At 48.7% G+C, this 13,509-nt stretch overlaps 19 non-coding genes across 19 annotated transcripts; all 19 read left to right on the forward strand.

Annotated features, from left to right (window-relative positions):
• Window positions 1-383: 383 nt before the first annotated feature.
• Window positions 384-455, forward strand: trnah-gug (transfer RNA histidin (anticodon GUG)). The gene has a single exon. It is a non-coding gene; the product is annotated as a tRNA-His (tRNA).
• Window positions 456-549: 94 nt separating this feature from the next.
• On the forward strand, window positions 550-622 carry trnar-acg (transfer RNA arginine (anticodon ACG)). Its single transcript has one exon. It is a non-coding gene; the product is annotated as a tRNA-Arg (tRNA).
• A 406-nt stretch (window positions 623-1,028) lies between these two features.
• Window positions 1,029-1,100, forward strand: trnae-uuc (transfer RNA glutamic acid (anticodon UUC)). Its single transcript has one exon. It is a non-coding gene; the product is annotated as a tRNA-Glu (tRNA).
• An 877-nt stretch (window positions 1,101-1,977) lies between these two features.
• Window positions 1,978-2,049, forward strand: trnah-gug (transfer RNA histidin (anticodon GUG)). Its single transcript has one exon. It is a non-coding gene; the product is annotated as a tRNA-His (tRNA).
• A 94-nt stretch (window positions 2,050-2,143) lies between these two features.
• On the forward strand, window positions 2,144-2,216 carry trnar-acg (transfer RNA arginine (anticodon ACG)). The gene has a single exon. It is a non-coding gene; the product is annotated as a tRNA-Arg (tRNA).
• Window positions 2,217-2,622: 406 nt separating this feature from the next.
• trnae-uuc (transfer RNA glutamic acid (anticodon UUC)) lies at window positions 2,623-2,694 on the forward strand. Its single transcript has one exon. It is a non-coding gene; the product is annotated as a tRNA-Glu (tRNA).
• A 1,043-nt stretch (window positions 2,695-3,737) lies between these two features.
• trnar-acg (transfer RNA arginine (anticodon ACG)) lies at window positions 3,738-3,810 on the forward strand. Its single transcript has one exon. It is a non-coding gene; the product is annotated as a tRNA-Arg (tRNA).
• A 1,521-nt stretch (window positions 3,811-5,331) lies between these two features.
• Window positions 5,332-5,404, forward strand: trnar-acg (transfer RNA arginine (anticodon ACG)). Its single transcript has one exon. It is a non-coding gene; the product is annotated as a tRNA-Arg (tRNA).
• Window positions 5,405-5,810: 406 nt separating this feature from the next.
• On the forward strand, window positions 5,811-5,882 carry trnae-uuc (transfer RNA glutamic acid (anticodon UUC)). The gene has a single exon. It is a non-coding gene; the product is annotated as a tRNA-Glu (tRNA).
• An 877-nt stretch (window positions 5,883-6,759) lies between these two features.
• Window positions 6,760-6,831, forward strand: trnah-gug (transfer RNA histidin (anticodon GUG)). Its single transcript has one exon. It is a non-coding gene; the product is annotated as a tRNA-His (tRNA).
• A 94-nt stretch (window positions 6,832-6,925) lies between these two features.
• Window positions 6,926-6,998, forward strand: trnar-acg (transfer RNA arginine (anticodon ACG)). The gene has a single exon. It is a non-coding gene; the product is annotated as a tRNA-Arg (tRNA).
• Window positions 6,999-7,404: 406 nt separating this feature from the next.
• On the forward strand, window positions 7,405-7,476 carry trnae-uuc (transfer RNA glutamic acid (anticodon UUC)). The gene has a single exon. It is a non-coding gene; the product is annotated as a tRNA-Glu (tRNA).
• Window positions 7,477-8,519: 1,043 nt separating this feature from the next.
• Window positions 8,520-8,592, forward strand: trnar-acg (transfer RNA arginine (anticodon ACG)). The gene has a single exon. It is a non-coding gene; the product is annotated as a tRNA-Arg (tRNA).
• Window positions 8,593-8,998: 406 nt separating this feature from the next.
• trnae-uuc (transfer RNA glutamic acid (anticodon UUC)) lies at window positions 8,999-9,070 on the forward strand. Its single transcript has one exon. It is a non-coding gene; the product is annotated as a tRNA-Glu (tRNA).
• A 1,043-nt stretch (window positions 9,071-10,113) lies between these two features.
• On the forward strand, window positions 10,114-10,186 carry trnar-acg (transfer RNA arginine (anticodon ACG)). Its single transcript has one exon. It is a non-coding gene; the product is annotated as a tRNA-Arg (tRNA).
• A 1,521-nt stretch (window positions 10,187-11,707) lies between these two features.
• trnar-acg (transfer RNA arginine (anticodon ACG)) lies at window positions 11,708-11,780 on the forward strand. Its single transcript has one exon. It is a non-coding gene; the product is annotated as a tRNA-Arg (tRNA).
• Window positions 11,781-12,186: 406 nt separating this feature from the next.
• On the forward strand, window positions 12,187-12,258 carry trnae-uuc (transfer RNA glutamic acid (anticodon UUC)). The gene has a single exon. It is a non-coding gene; the product is annotated as a tRNA-Glu (tRNA).
• Window positions 12,259-13,135: 877 nt separating this feature from the next.
• On the forward strand, window positions 13,136-13,207 carry trnah-gug (transfer RNA histidin (anticodon GUG)). Its single transcript has one exon. It is a non-coding gene; the product is annotated as a tRNA-His (tRNA).
• Window positions 13,208-13,301: 94 nt separating this feature from the next.
• Window positions 13,302-13,374, forward strand: trnar-acg (transfer RNA arginine (anticodon ACG)). Its single transcript has one exon. It is a non-coding gene; the product is annotated as a tRNA-Arg (tRNA).
• Window positions 13,375-13,509: the final 135 nt, after the last annotated feature.

Consider the following 13,509-nt stretch of genomic DNA (forward strand, 5'->3'; position numbering starts at 1 on the left):
GAAAGTGAATTCCAGAGTGGATTTTTACTTCATTCCTTTCCATTATTTTTCCTCCTTAATTAGGCAAACCAAAAAGACATATTAAAGAAATCAATTAGCTCATCTTATAAGTAAAGAGAATTAATGGACTGTAATATTTGAGTCATCTGTCCCACAAAGGACGAAGCATGTTGCAAGACCTTGTGCGAGTTTTGGTAGACGTTTGCATGTAATTAGAACCATTTCCTAGTTTTGATTGTTGCAAATGCATTGAAGACTACATGGAAAATGAAGTTTTCCCAGTGCACGCGGGCGAAGCGATTTGCCAGTACTTCCCACGGTACATCCAGCAGCGTCTGACTTCCAGCTGGAAGGATGCCATTGCTTTACCCGAAGTCTGGCGCGCCGTGATCGTATAGTGGTTAGTACTCTGCGTTGTGGCCGCAGCAACCCCGGTTCGAATCCGGGTCACGGCAGTTGGTTTTGCAACTATCGCCTCACTGCAAGGCCTTTCCTCCTGGCCCGTGTTGGCTGAGAAAGCACATGTATGTAGAATGTCACTCCTCCCGTGGGCCAGTGGCGCAATGGATAACGCGTCTGACTACGGATCAGAAGATTCTAGGTTCGACTCCTGGCTGGCTCGGTTTGCTTTTACCCCGGTCCAAAGTTGTGCTCGTGCGACCCACTCCAGCAGCTGCATTTCCGCTGGGATATGGGCTTCCTTAATCCCCGAAAAGCAGGGAATCCTCATGCTATGGTGCTTAATGTGCTGGCTTGCTACAAAACACCAAGGATTTTATTTCACCACAGCTAGAGGTGTGCCAGCAGCACAACACAACACGGATCCAAAGAGTCTATGTGTGGCTTGAAGCTGGCGTGGCTCTCTTTGATCCCGTGCAATGTTCTTGTCAATACCACTTGTTGACCACAACAGAGCTCAGATTCTTACCAGCGCGAATCAAAACTTTGGCAGCTGCTCACCTGGAAAATTCCTGTGGTCTGCCCAAGGGACGCAACCCTCCCAGGGTGGCGTTTTCCTTCCCCGGTCGTCCCATATGGTCTAGCGGTCAGGATTCCTGGTTTTCACCCAGGCGGCCCGGGTTCAACTCCCGGTATGGGAATGTTGCTTTGTCGTCTCTCCCCATCTAAAATTAACCTGGCTTTTGCGGCTCATTCATGTACCAAATTCCCCTTCAGGCAGAACCAGGTAGGCGACTGCCATGGTGGGCTTCCTCAGGCCGGGTGGTTTGCTGTTGTGCCTTTCCGGAGAACTGAACCATTTATCAGGCTATATTGGGTCTGCGTTCCTGCCGATTTTCCCACACAGCGACCTGCCGGTCCCAAAGAGGAGCTGTTCTCGGGCAAATGCTCAAAGCTAAAAAGATTTCTGCAAGCATCTTAGTTAGCAACAGACAGACGGCCAGCGTGTGACAAATTCCCTAACAGAATCTGAAAATGCTCTCCGTAACCGTTGCCATTAGTACGATTCATTGGCCAGATTGCGATGTGAAGAAAATTCAAACAACATTGTATTGTTTAGTAAAGGTTGTATTAAAGTTTGTTCGTCAGTCGAGACGACCCCATCTGTGCCTTTTTCATTCACTCTGTGTGTGTGGAAAGTGAATTCCAGAGTGGATTTTTACTTCATTCCTTTCCATTATTTTTCCTCCTTAATTAGGCAAACCAAAAAGACATATTAAAGAAATCAATTAGCTCATCTTATAAGTAAAGAGAATTAATGGACTGTAATATTTGAGTCATCTGTCCCACAAAGGACGAAGCATGTTGCAAGACCTTGTGCGAGTTTTGGTAGACATTTGCATGTAATTAGAACCATTTCCTAGTTTTGATTGTTGCAAATGCATTGAAGACTACATGGAAAATGAAGTTTTCCCAGTGCACGCGGGCGAAGCGATTTGCCAGTACTTCCCACGGTACATCCAGCAGCGTCTGACTTCCAGCTGGAAGGATGCCATTGCTTTACCGGAAGTCTGGCGCGCCGTGATCGTATAGTGGTTAGTACTCTGCGTTGTGGCCGCAGCAACCCCGGTTCGAATCCGGGTCACGGCAGTTGGTTTTGCAACTATCGCCTCACTGCAAGGCCTTTCCTCCTGGCCCGTGTTGGCTGAGAAAGCACATGTATGTAGAATGTCACTCCTCCCGTGGGCCAGTGGCGCAATGGATAACGCGTCTGACTACGGATCAGAAGATTCTAGGTTCGACTCCTGGCTGGCTCGGTTTGCTTTTACCCCGGTCCAAAGTTGTGCTCGTGCGACCCACTCCAGCAGCTGCATTTCCGCTGGGATATGGGCTCCCTTAATCCCCGAAAAGCAGGGAATCCTCATGCTATGGTGCTTATTGTGCTGGCTTGCTACAAAACACCAAGGATCTCATTTCACCACAGCTAGAGGTGTGCCAGCAGCACAACACAACACGGATCCAAAGAGTCTATGTGTGGCTTGAAGCTCGCGTGGCTCTCTTTGATCCCGTGCAATGTTCTTGTCAATACCACTTGTTGACCACAACAGAGCTCAGATTCTTACCAGCGCGACTCAAAACTTTGGCAGCTGCTCACCTGGAAAATTCCTGTGGTCTGCCCAAGGGACGCAACCCTCCCAGGGTGGCGTTTTCCTTCCCCGGTCGTCCCATATGGTCTAGCGGTCAGGATTCCTGGTTTTCACCCAGGCGGCCCGGGTTCAACTCCCGGTATGGGAATGTTGCTTTGTCGTCTCTCCCCATCTAAAATTAACCTGGCTTTTGCGGCTCATTCATGTACCAAATTCCCCTTCAGGCAGAACCAGGTAGGCGACTGCCATGGTGGGCTTCCTCAGGCCGGGTGGTTTGCTGTTGTGCCTTTCCGGAGAACTGAACCATTTATCAGGCTATGTTGGGTCTGCGTTCCTGCCGATTTCCCCACACAGCGACCTGCCGGTCCCAAAGAGGAGCTGTTCTCGGGCAAATGCTCAAAGCTAAAAAAATTTCTGCAAGCATCTTAGTTAGCAACAGACAGACGGCCAGCGTGTGACAAATTCCCTAACAGAATCTGAAAATGCTCTCTGTAACCGTTGCCATTAGTACGATTCATTGGCCAGATTGCGATGTGAAGAAAATTCAAACAACTTTGTATTGTTTAGTAAAGGTTGTATTAAAGTGTGTTCGTCAGTCGAGACGACCCCATCTGTGCCTATTTCGTTCACTCTGTGTGTGTGGAAAGTAAATTCCAGAGTGGATTTTTACTTCATTCCTTTCCATTATTTTTCCTCCTTGATGAGGCAAACCAAGAAAACGTATTAAAGAAATCAATTAGCTCATCTTATAAGTAAAGAGAATTAATGGACTGTAATATTTGAGTCATCTGTCCCACAAAGGACGAAGCATGTTGCAAGACCTTGTGCGAGTTTTGGTGGACGTTTGCATGTAATTAGAACCATTTCCTAGTTTTGAGTGTTGCAAATGCATTGAAGACTACATGGAAAATGAAGTTTCCCCAGTGCACGCGGGCGAAGCGATTTGCCAGTACTTCCCACGGTACATCCAGCAGCGTCTGACTTCCAGCTGGAAGGATGCCATTGCTTTACCGGAAGTCTGGCGCGCCGTGATCGTATAGTGGTTAGTACTCTGCGTTGTGGCCGCAGCAACCCCGGTTCGAATCCGGGTCACGTCAGTTGGTTTTGCAACTATCGCCTCACTGCAAGGCCTTTCCTCCTGGCCCGTGTTGGCTGAGAAAGCACATGTATGTAGAATGTCACTCCTCCCGTGGGCCAGTGGCGCAATGGATAACGCGTCTAACTACGGATCAGAAGATTCTAGGTTCGACTCCTGGCTGGCTCGGTGTGCTTTTACCCCGGTCCAAAGTTGTGCTCGTGCGACCCACTCCAGCAGCTGCATTTCCGCTGGGATATGGGCTCCCTTAATCCCCGAAAAGCAGGGAATTCTCATGCTATGGTGCTTATTGTGCTGGCTTGCTACAAAACACCAAGGATCTCATTTCACCACAGCTAGAGGTGTGCCAGCAGCACAACACAACACGGATCCAAAGAGTCTATGTGTGGCTTGAAGCTCGCGTGGCTCTCTTTGATCCCGTGCAATGTTCTTGTCAATACCACTTGTTGACCACAACAGAGCTCAGATTCTTACCAGCGCAAATCAAAACTTTGGCAGCTGCTCACCTGGAAAATTCCTGTGGTCTGCCCAAGGGACGCAACCCTCCCAGGGTGGCGTTTTCCTTCCCTGGGTCGTCCCATATGGTCTAGCGGTCAGGATTCCTGGTTTTCACCCAGGCGGGCCGGGTTAACTCCCGGTATGGGAATGTTGCTTTGTCGTCTCTCCCCATCTAAAATTAACCTGGCTTTTGCGGCTCATTCATGTACCAAATTTCCCTTCAGGCAGAACCAGGTAGGCGACTGCCATGGTGGGCTTCCTCAGGCCGGGTGGTTTGCTGTTGTGCCTTTCCGGAGAACTGAACCATTTATCAGGCTATATTGGGTCTGCGTTCCTGCCGATTTTCCCACACAGCGACCTGCCGGTCCCAAAGAGGAGCTGTTCTCGGGCAAATGCTCAAAGCTAAAAAAAATTCTGCAAGCATCTTAGTTAGCAACAGACAGACGGATAGCGTGTGACAAATTCCCTAACAGAATCTGAAAATGCTCTCCGTAACCGTTGCCATTAGTACGATTCATTGGCCAGATTGCGATGTGAAGAAAATTCAAACAACATTGTATTGTTTAGTAAAGGTTGTATTAAAGTTTGTTCGTCAGTCGAGACGACCCCATCTGTGCCTTTTTCATTCACTCTGTGTGTGTGGAAAGTGAATTCCAGAGTGGATTTTTACTTCATTCCTTTCCATTATTTTTCCTCCTTAATTAGGCAAACCAAAAAGACATATTAAAGAAATCAATTAGCTCATCTTATAAGTAAAGAGAATTAATGGACTGTAATATTTGAGTCATCTGTCCCACAAAGGACGAAGCATGTTGCAAGACCTTGTGCGAGTTTTGGTAGACGTTTGCATGTAATTAGAACCATTTCCTAGTTTTGATTGTTGCAAATGCATTGAAGACTACATGGAAAATGAAGTTTTCCCAGTGCACGCGGGCGAAGCGATTTGCCAGTACTTCCCACGGTACATCCAGCAGCGTCTGACTTCCAGCTGGAAGGATGCCATTGCTTTACCCGAAGTCTGGCGCGCCGTGATCGTATAGTGGTTAGTACTCTGCGTTGTGGCCGCAGCAACCCCGGTTCGAATCCGGGTCACGTCAGTTGGTTTTGCAACTATCGCCTCACTGCAAGGCCTTTCCTCCTGGCCCGTGTTGGCTGAGAAAGCACATGTATGTAGAATGTCACTCCTCCCGTGGGCCAGTGGCGCAATGGATAACGCGTCTGACTACGGATCAGAAGATTCTAGGTTCGACTCCTGGCTGGCTCGGTTTGCTTTTACCCCGGTCCAAAGTTGTGCTCGTGCGACCCACTCCAGCAGCTGCATTTCCGCTGGGATATGGGCTCCCTTAATCCCCGAAAAGCAGGGAATCCTCATGCTATGGTGCTTATTGTGCTGGCTTGCTACAAAACACCAAGGATCTCATTTCACCACAGCTAGAGGTGTGCCAGCAGCACAACACAACACGGATCCAAAGAGTCTATGTGTGGCTTGAAGCTCGCGTGGCTCTCTTTGATCCCGTGCAATGTTCTTGTCAATACCACTTGTTGACCACAACAGAGCTCAGATTCTTACCAGCGCGACTCAAAACTTTGGCAGCTGCTCACCTGGAAAATTCCTGTGGTCTGCCCAAGGGACGCAACCCTCCCAGGGTGGCGTTTTCCTTCCCCGGTCGTCCCATATGGTCTAGCGGTCAGGATTCCTGGTTTTCACCCAGGCGGCCCGGGTTCAACTCCCGGTATGGGAATGTTGCTTTGTCGTCTCTCCCCATCTAAAATTAACCTGGCTTTTGCGGCTCATTCATGTACCAAATTCCCCTTCAGGCAGAACCAGGTAGGCGACTGCCATGGTGGGCTTCCTCAGGCCGGGTGGTTTGCTGTTGTGCCTTTCCGGAGAACTGAACCATTTATCAGGCTATGTTGGGTCTGCGTTCCTGCCGATTTCCCCACACAGCGACCTGCCGGTCCCAAAGAGGAGCTGTTCTCGGGCAAATGCTCAAAGCTAAAAAAATTTCTGCAAGCATCTTAGTTAGCAACAGACAGACAGATAGCGTGTGACAAATTCCCTAACAGAATCTGAAAATGCTCTCCGTAACCGTTGCCATTAGTACGATTCATTGGCCAGATTGCGATGTGAAGAAAATTCAAACAACTTTGTATTGTTTAGTAAAGGTTGTATTAGAGTGTGTTCGTCAGTCGAGACGATCCCATCTGTGCCTTTTTCATTCACTCTGTGTGTGTGGAAAGTGAATTCCAGAGTGGATTTTTACTTCATTCCTTTCCATGATTTTTCCTCCTTAATGAGGCAAACCAAGAAGACATATTAAAGAAATCAATTAGCTCATCTTATAAGTAAAGAGAATTAATGGACTGTAATATTTGAGTCATCTGTCCCACAAAGGACGAAGCATGTTGCAAGACCTTGTGCGAGTTTTGGTGGACGTTTGCATGTAATTAGAACCATTTCCTAGTTTTGAGTGTTGCAAATGCATTGAAGACTACATGGAAAATGAAGTTTCCCCAGTGCACGCGGGCGAAGCGATTTGCCAGTACTTCCCACGGTACATCCAGCAGCGTCTGACTTCCAGCTGGAAGGATGCCATTGCTTTACCCGAAGTCTGGCGCGCCGTGATCGTATAGTGGTTAGTACTCTGCGTTGTGGCCGCAGCAACCCCGGTTCGAATCCGGGTCACGGCAGTTGGTTTTGCAACTATCGCCTCACTGCAAGGCCTTTCCTCCTGGCCCGTGTTGGCTGAGAAAGCACATGTATGTAGAATGTCACTCCTCCCGTGGGCCAGTGGCGCAATGGATAACGCGTCTAACTACGGATCAGAAGATTCTAGGTTCGACTCCTGGCTGGCTCGGTGTGCTTTTACCCCGGTCCAAAGTTGTGCTCGTGCGACCCACTCCAGCAGCTGCATTTCCGCTGGGATATGGGCTCCCTTAATCCCCGAAAAGCAGGGAATTCTCATGCTATGGTGCTTATTGTGCTGGCTTGCTACAAAACACCAAGGATCTCATTTCACCACAGCTAGAGGTGTGCCAGCAGCACAACACAACACGGATCCAAAGAGTCTATGTGTGGCTTGAAGCTGGCGTGGCTCTCTTTGATCCCGTGCAATGTTCTTGTCAATACCACTTGTTGACCACAACAGAGCTCAGATTCTTACCAGCGCGAATCAAAACTTTGGCAGCTGCTCACCTGGAAAATTCCTGTGGTCTGCCCAAGGGACGCAACCCTCCCAGGGTGGCGTTTTCCTTCCCCGGTCGTCCCATATGGTCTAGCGGTCAGGATTCCTGGTTTTCACCCAGGCGGCCCGGGTTCAACTCCCGGTATGGGAATGTTGCTTTGTCGTCTCTCCCCATCTAAAATTAACCTGGCTTTTGCGGCTCATTCATGTACCAAATTCCCCTTCAGGCAGAACCAGGTAGGCGACTGCCATGGTGGGCTTCCTCAGGCCGGGTGGTTTGCTGTTGTGCCTTTCCGGAGAACTGAACCATTTATCAGGCTATATTGGGTCTGCGTTCCTGACGATTTTCCCACACAGCGACCTGCCGGTCCCAAAGAGGAGCTGTTCTCGGGCAAATGCTCAAAGCTAAAAAGATTTCTGCAAGCATCTTAGTTAGCAACAGACAGACGGATAGCGTGTGACAAATTCCCTAACAGAATCTGAAAATGCTCTCCGTAACCGTTGCCATTAGTACGATTCATTGGCCAGATTGCGATGTGAAGAAAATTCAAACAACTTTGTATTGTTTAGTAAAGGTTGTATTAAAGTGTGTTCGTCAGTCGAGACGACCCCATCTGTGCCTTTTTCATTCACTCTGTGTGTGTGGAAAGTGAATTCCAGAGTGGATTTTTACTTCATTCCTTTCCATGATTTTTCCTCCTTAATGAGGCAAACCAAGAAGACATATTAAAGAAATCAATTAGCTCATCTTATAAGTAAAGAGAATTAATGGACTGTAATATTTGAGTCATCTGTCCCACAAAGGACGAAGCATGTTGCAAGACCTTGTGCGAGTTTTGGTAGACATTTGCATGTAATTAGAACCATTTCCTAGTTTTGATTGTTGCAAATGCATTGAAGACTACATGGAAAATGAAGTTTCCCCAGTGCACGCGGGCGAAGCGATTTGCCAGTACTTCCCACGGTACATCTAGCGGCGTCTGACTTCCAGCTGGAAGGACGGCGTAGCTTCACCGGTAGTCTGGCGTGCCGTGATCGTATAGTGGTTAGTACTCTGCGTTGTGGCCGCAGCAACCCCGGTTTGAGTCTGGGTCACGGCAGTTGGTTTTGCAACTATCGCCTCACTGCAAGGCCTTTCCTCCTGGCCTGTGTTGGCTGAGAAAGCACATGTAGTTAGAATGTCACTCCTCCCGTGGGCCAGTGGCGCAATGGATAACGCGTCTGACTACGGATCAGAAGATTCTAGGTTCGACTCCTGGCTGGCTCGGTTTGCTTTTACCCCGGTCCAAAGTTGTGCTCGTGCGACCCACTCCAGCAGCTGCATTTCCGCTGGGATATGGGCTCCCTTAATCCCCGAAAAGCAGGGAATCCTCATGCTATGGTGCTTATTGTGCTGGCTTGCTACAAAACACCAAGGATCTCATTTCACCACAGCTAGAGGTGTGCCAGCAGCACAACACAACACGGATCCAAAGAGTCTATGTGTGGCTTGAAGCTCGCGTGGCTCTCTTTGATCCCGTGCAATGTTCTTGTCAATACCACTTGTTGACCACAACAGAGCTCAGATTCTTACCAGCGCGACTCAAAACTTTGGCAGCTGCTCACCTGGAAAATTCCTGTGGTCTGCCCAAGGGACGCAACCCTCCCAGGGTGGCGTTTTCCTTCCCCGGTCGTCCCATATGGTCTAGCGGTCAGGATTCCTGGTTTTCACCCAGGCGGCCCGGGTTCAACTCCCGGTATGGGAATGTTGCTTTGTCGTCTCTCCCCATCTAAAATTAACCTGGCTTTTGCGGCTCATTCATGTACCAAATTCCCCTTCAGGCAGAACCAGGTAGGCGACTGCCATGGTGGGCTTCCTCAGGCCGGGTGGTTTGCTGTTGTGCCTTTCCGGAGAACTGAACCATTTATCAGGCTATGATGGGTCTGCGTTCCTGCCGATTTTCCCACACAGCGACCTGCCGGTCCCAAAGAGGAGCTGTTCTCGGGCAAATGCTCAAAGCTAAAAAAATTTCTGCAAGCATCTTAGTTAGCAACAGACAGACGGATAGCGTGTGACAAATTCCCTAACAGAATCTGAAAATGCTCTCCGTAACCGTTGCCATTAGTACGATTCATTGGCCAGATTGCGATGTGAAGAAAATTCAAACAACTTTGTATTGTTTAGTAAAGGTTGTATTAGAGTGTGTTCGTCAGTCGAGACGATCCCATCTGTGCCTTTTTCATTCACTCTGTGTGTGTGGAAAGTGAATTCCAGAGTGGATTTTTACTTCATTCCTTTCCATGATTTTTCCTCCTTAATGAGGCAAACCAAGAAGACATATTAAAGAAATCAATTAGCTCATCTTATAAGTAAAGAGAATTAATGGACTGTAATATTTGAGTCATCTGTCCCACAAAGGACGAAGCATGTTGCAAGACCTTGTGCGAGTTTTGGTGGACGTTTGCATGTAATTAGAACCATTTCCTAGTTTTGAGTGTTGCAAATGCATTGAAGACTACATGGAAAATGAAGTTTCCCCAGTGCACGCGGGCGAAGCGATTTGCCAGTACTTCCCACGGTACATCCAGCAGCGTCTGACTTCCAGCTGGAAGGATGCCATTGCTTTACCGGAAGTCTGGCGCGCCGTGATCGTATAGTGGTTAGTACTCTGCGTTGTGGCCGCAGCAACCCCGGTTCGAATCCGGGTCACGTCAGTTGGTTTTGCAACTATCGCCTCACTGCAAGGCCTTTCCTCCTGGCCCGTGTTGGCTGAGAAAGCACATGTATGTAGAATGTCACTCCTCCCGTGGGCCAGTGGCGCAATGGATAACGCGTCTAACTACGGATCAGAAGATTCTAGGTTCGACTCCTGGCTGGCTCGGTGTGCTTTTACCCCGGTCCAAAGTTGTGCTCGTGCGACCCACTCCAGCAGCTGCATTTCCGCTGGGATATGGGCTCCCTTAATCCCCGAAAAGCAGGGAATTCTCATGCTATGGTGCTTATTGTGCTGGCTTGCTACAAAACACCAAGGATCTCATTTCACCACAGCTAGAGGTGTGCCAGCAGCACAACACAACACGGATCCAAAGAGTCTATGTGTGGCTTGAAGCTCGCGTGGCTCTCTTTGATCCCGTGCAATGTTCTTGTCAATACCACTTGTTGACCACAACAGAGCTCAGATTCTTACCAGCGCAAATCAAAACTTTGGCAGCTGCTCACCTGGAAAATTCCTGTGGTCTGCCCAAGGGACGCAACCCTCCCAGGGTGGCGTTTTCCTTCCCTGGGTCGTCCCATATGGTCTAGCGGTCAGGATTCCTGGTTTTCACCCAGGCGGGCCGGGTTAACTCCCGGTATGGGAATGTTGCTTTGTCGTCTCTCCCCATCTAAAATTAACCTGGCTTTTGCGGCTCATTCATGTACCAAATTTCCCTTCAGGCAGAACCAGGTAGGCGACTGCCATGGTGGGCTTCCTCAGGCCGGGTGGTTTGCTGTTGTGCCTTTCCGGAGAACTGAACCATTTATCAGGCTATATTGGGTCTGCGTTCCTGCCGATTTTCCCACACAGCGACCTGCCGGTCCCAAAGAGGAGCTGTTCTCGGGCAAATGCTCAAAGCTAAAAAAAATTCTGCAAGCATCTTAGTTAGCAACAGACAGACGGATAGCGTGTGACAAATTCCCTAACAGAATCTGAAAATGCTCTCCGTAACCGTTGCCATTAGTACGATTCATTGGCCAGATTGCGATGTAAAGAAAATTCAAACAACATTGTATTGTTTAGTAAAGGTTGTATTAAAGTGTGTTCGTCAGTCGAGACGACCCCATCTGTGCCTTTTTCATTCACTCTGTGTGTGTGGAAAGTGAATTCCAGAGTGGATTTTTACTTCATTCCTTTCCATTATTTTTCCTCCTTAATTAGGCAAACCAAAAAGACATATTAAAGAAATCAATTAGCTCATCTTATAAGTAAAGAGAATTAATGGACTGTAATATTTGAGTCATCTGTCCCACAAAGGACGAAGCATGTTGCAAGACCTTGTGCGAGTTTTGGTAGACGTTTGCATGTAATTAGAACCATTTCCTAGTTTTGATTGTTGCAAATGCATTGAAGACTACATGGAAAATGAAGTTTTCCCAGTGCACGCGGGCGAAGCGATTTGCCAGTACTTCCCACGGTACATCCAGCAGCGTCTGACTTCCAGCTGGAAGGATGCCATTGCTTTACCCGAAGTCTGGCGCGCCGTGATCGTATAGTGGTTAGTACTCTGCGTTGTGGCCGCAGCAACCCCGGTTCGAATCCGGGTCACGTCAGTTGGTTTTGCAACTATCGCCTCACTGCAAGGCCTTTCCTCCTGGCCCGTGTTGGCTGAGAAAGCACATGTATGTAGAATGTCACTCCTCCCGTGGGCCAGTGGCGCAATGGATAACGCGTCTGACTACGGATCAGAAGATTCTAGGTTCGACTCCTGGCTGGCTCGGTTTGCTTTTACCCCGGTCCAAAGTTGTGCTCGTGCGACCCACTCCAGCAGCTGCATTTCCGCTGGGATATGGGCTCCCTTAATCCCCGAAAAGCAGGGAATCCTCATGCTATGGTGCTTATTGTGCTGGCTTGCTACAAAACACCAAGGATCTCATTTCACCACAGCTAGAGGTGTGCCAGCAGCACAACACAACACGGATCCAAAGAGTCTATGTGTGGCTTGAAGCTCGCGTGGCTCTCTTTGATCCCGTGCAATGTTCTTGTCAATACCACTTGTTGACCACAACAGAGCTCAGATTCTTACCAGCGCGACTCAAAACTTTGGCAGCTGCTCACCTGGAAAATTCCTGTGGTCTGCCCAAGGGACGCAACCCTCCCAGGGTGGCGTTTTCCTTCCCCGGTCGTCCCATATGGTCTAGCGGTCAGGATTCCTGGTTTTCACCCAGGCGGCCCGGGTTCAACTCCCGGTATGGGAATGTTGCTTTGTCGTCTCTCCCCATCTAAAATTAACCTGGCTTTTGCGGCTCATTCATGTACCAAATTCCCCTTCAGGCAGAACCAGGTAGGCGACTGCCATGGTGGGCTTCCTCAGGCCGGGTGGTTTGCTGTTGTGCCTTTCCGGAGAACTGAACCATTTATCAGGCTATGATGGGTCTGCGTTCCTGCCGATTTTCCCACACAGCGACCTGCCGGTCCCAAAGAGGAGCTGTTCTCGGGCAAATGCTCAAAGCTAAAAAAATTTCTGCAAGCATCTTAGTTAGCAACAGACAGACAGATAGCGTGTGACAAATTCCCTAACAGAATCTGAAAATGCTCTCCGTAACCGTTGCCATTAGTACGATTCATTGGCCAGATTGCGATGTGAAGAAAATTCAAACAACTTTGTATTGTTTAGTAAAGGTTGTATTAGAGTGTGTTCGTCAGTCGAGACGATCCCATCTGTGCCTTTTTCATTCACTCTGTGTGTGTGGAAAGTGAATTCCAGAGTGGATTTTTACTTCATTCCTTTCCATGATTTTTCCTCCTTAATGAGGCAAACCAAGAAGACATATTAAAGAAATCAATTAGCTCATCTTATAAGTAAAGAGAATTAATGGACTGTAATATTTGAGTCATCTGTCCCACAAAGGACGAAGCATGTTGCAAGACCTTGTGCGAGTTTTGGTGGACGTTTGCATGTAATTAGAACCATTTCCTAGTTTTGAGTGTTGCAAATGCATTGAAGACTACATGGAAAATGAAGTTTCCCCAGTGCACGCGGGCGAAGCGATTTGCCAGTACTTCCCACGGTACATCCAGCAGCGTCTGACTTCCAGCTGGAAGGATGCCATTGCTTTACCCGAAGTCTGGCGCGCCGTGATCGTATAGTGGTTAGTACTCTGCGTTGTGGCCGCAGCAACCCCGGTTCGAATCCGGGTCACGGCAGTTGGTTTTGCAACTATCGCCTCACTGCAAGGCCTTTCCTCCTGGCCCGTGTTGGCTGAGAAAGCACATGTATGTAGAATGTCACTCCTCCCGTGGGCCAGTGGCGCAATGGATAACGCGTCTAACTACGGATCAGAAGATTCTAGGTTCGACTCCTGGCTGGCTCGGTGTGCTTTTACCCCGGTCCAAAGTTGTGCTCGTGCGACCCACTCCAGCAGCTGCATTTCCGCTGGGATATGGGCTCCCTTAATCCCCGAAAAGCAGGGAATTCTCATGCTATGGTGCTTATTGTGCTGGCTTGC

Source organism: Clarias gariepinus, chromosome 13 (assembly GCF_024256425.1).
Source record: "Clarias gariepinus isolate MV-2021 ecotype Netherlands chromosome 13, CGAR_prim_01v2, whole genome shotgun sequence".
NCBI lineage: Eukaryota > Metazoa > Chordata > Actinopteri > Siluriformes > Clariidae > Clarias > Clarias gariepinus.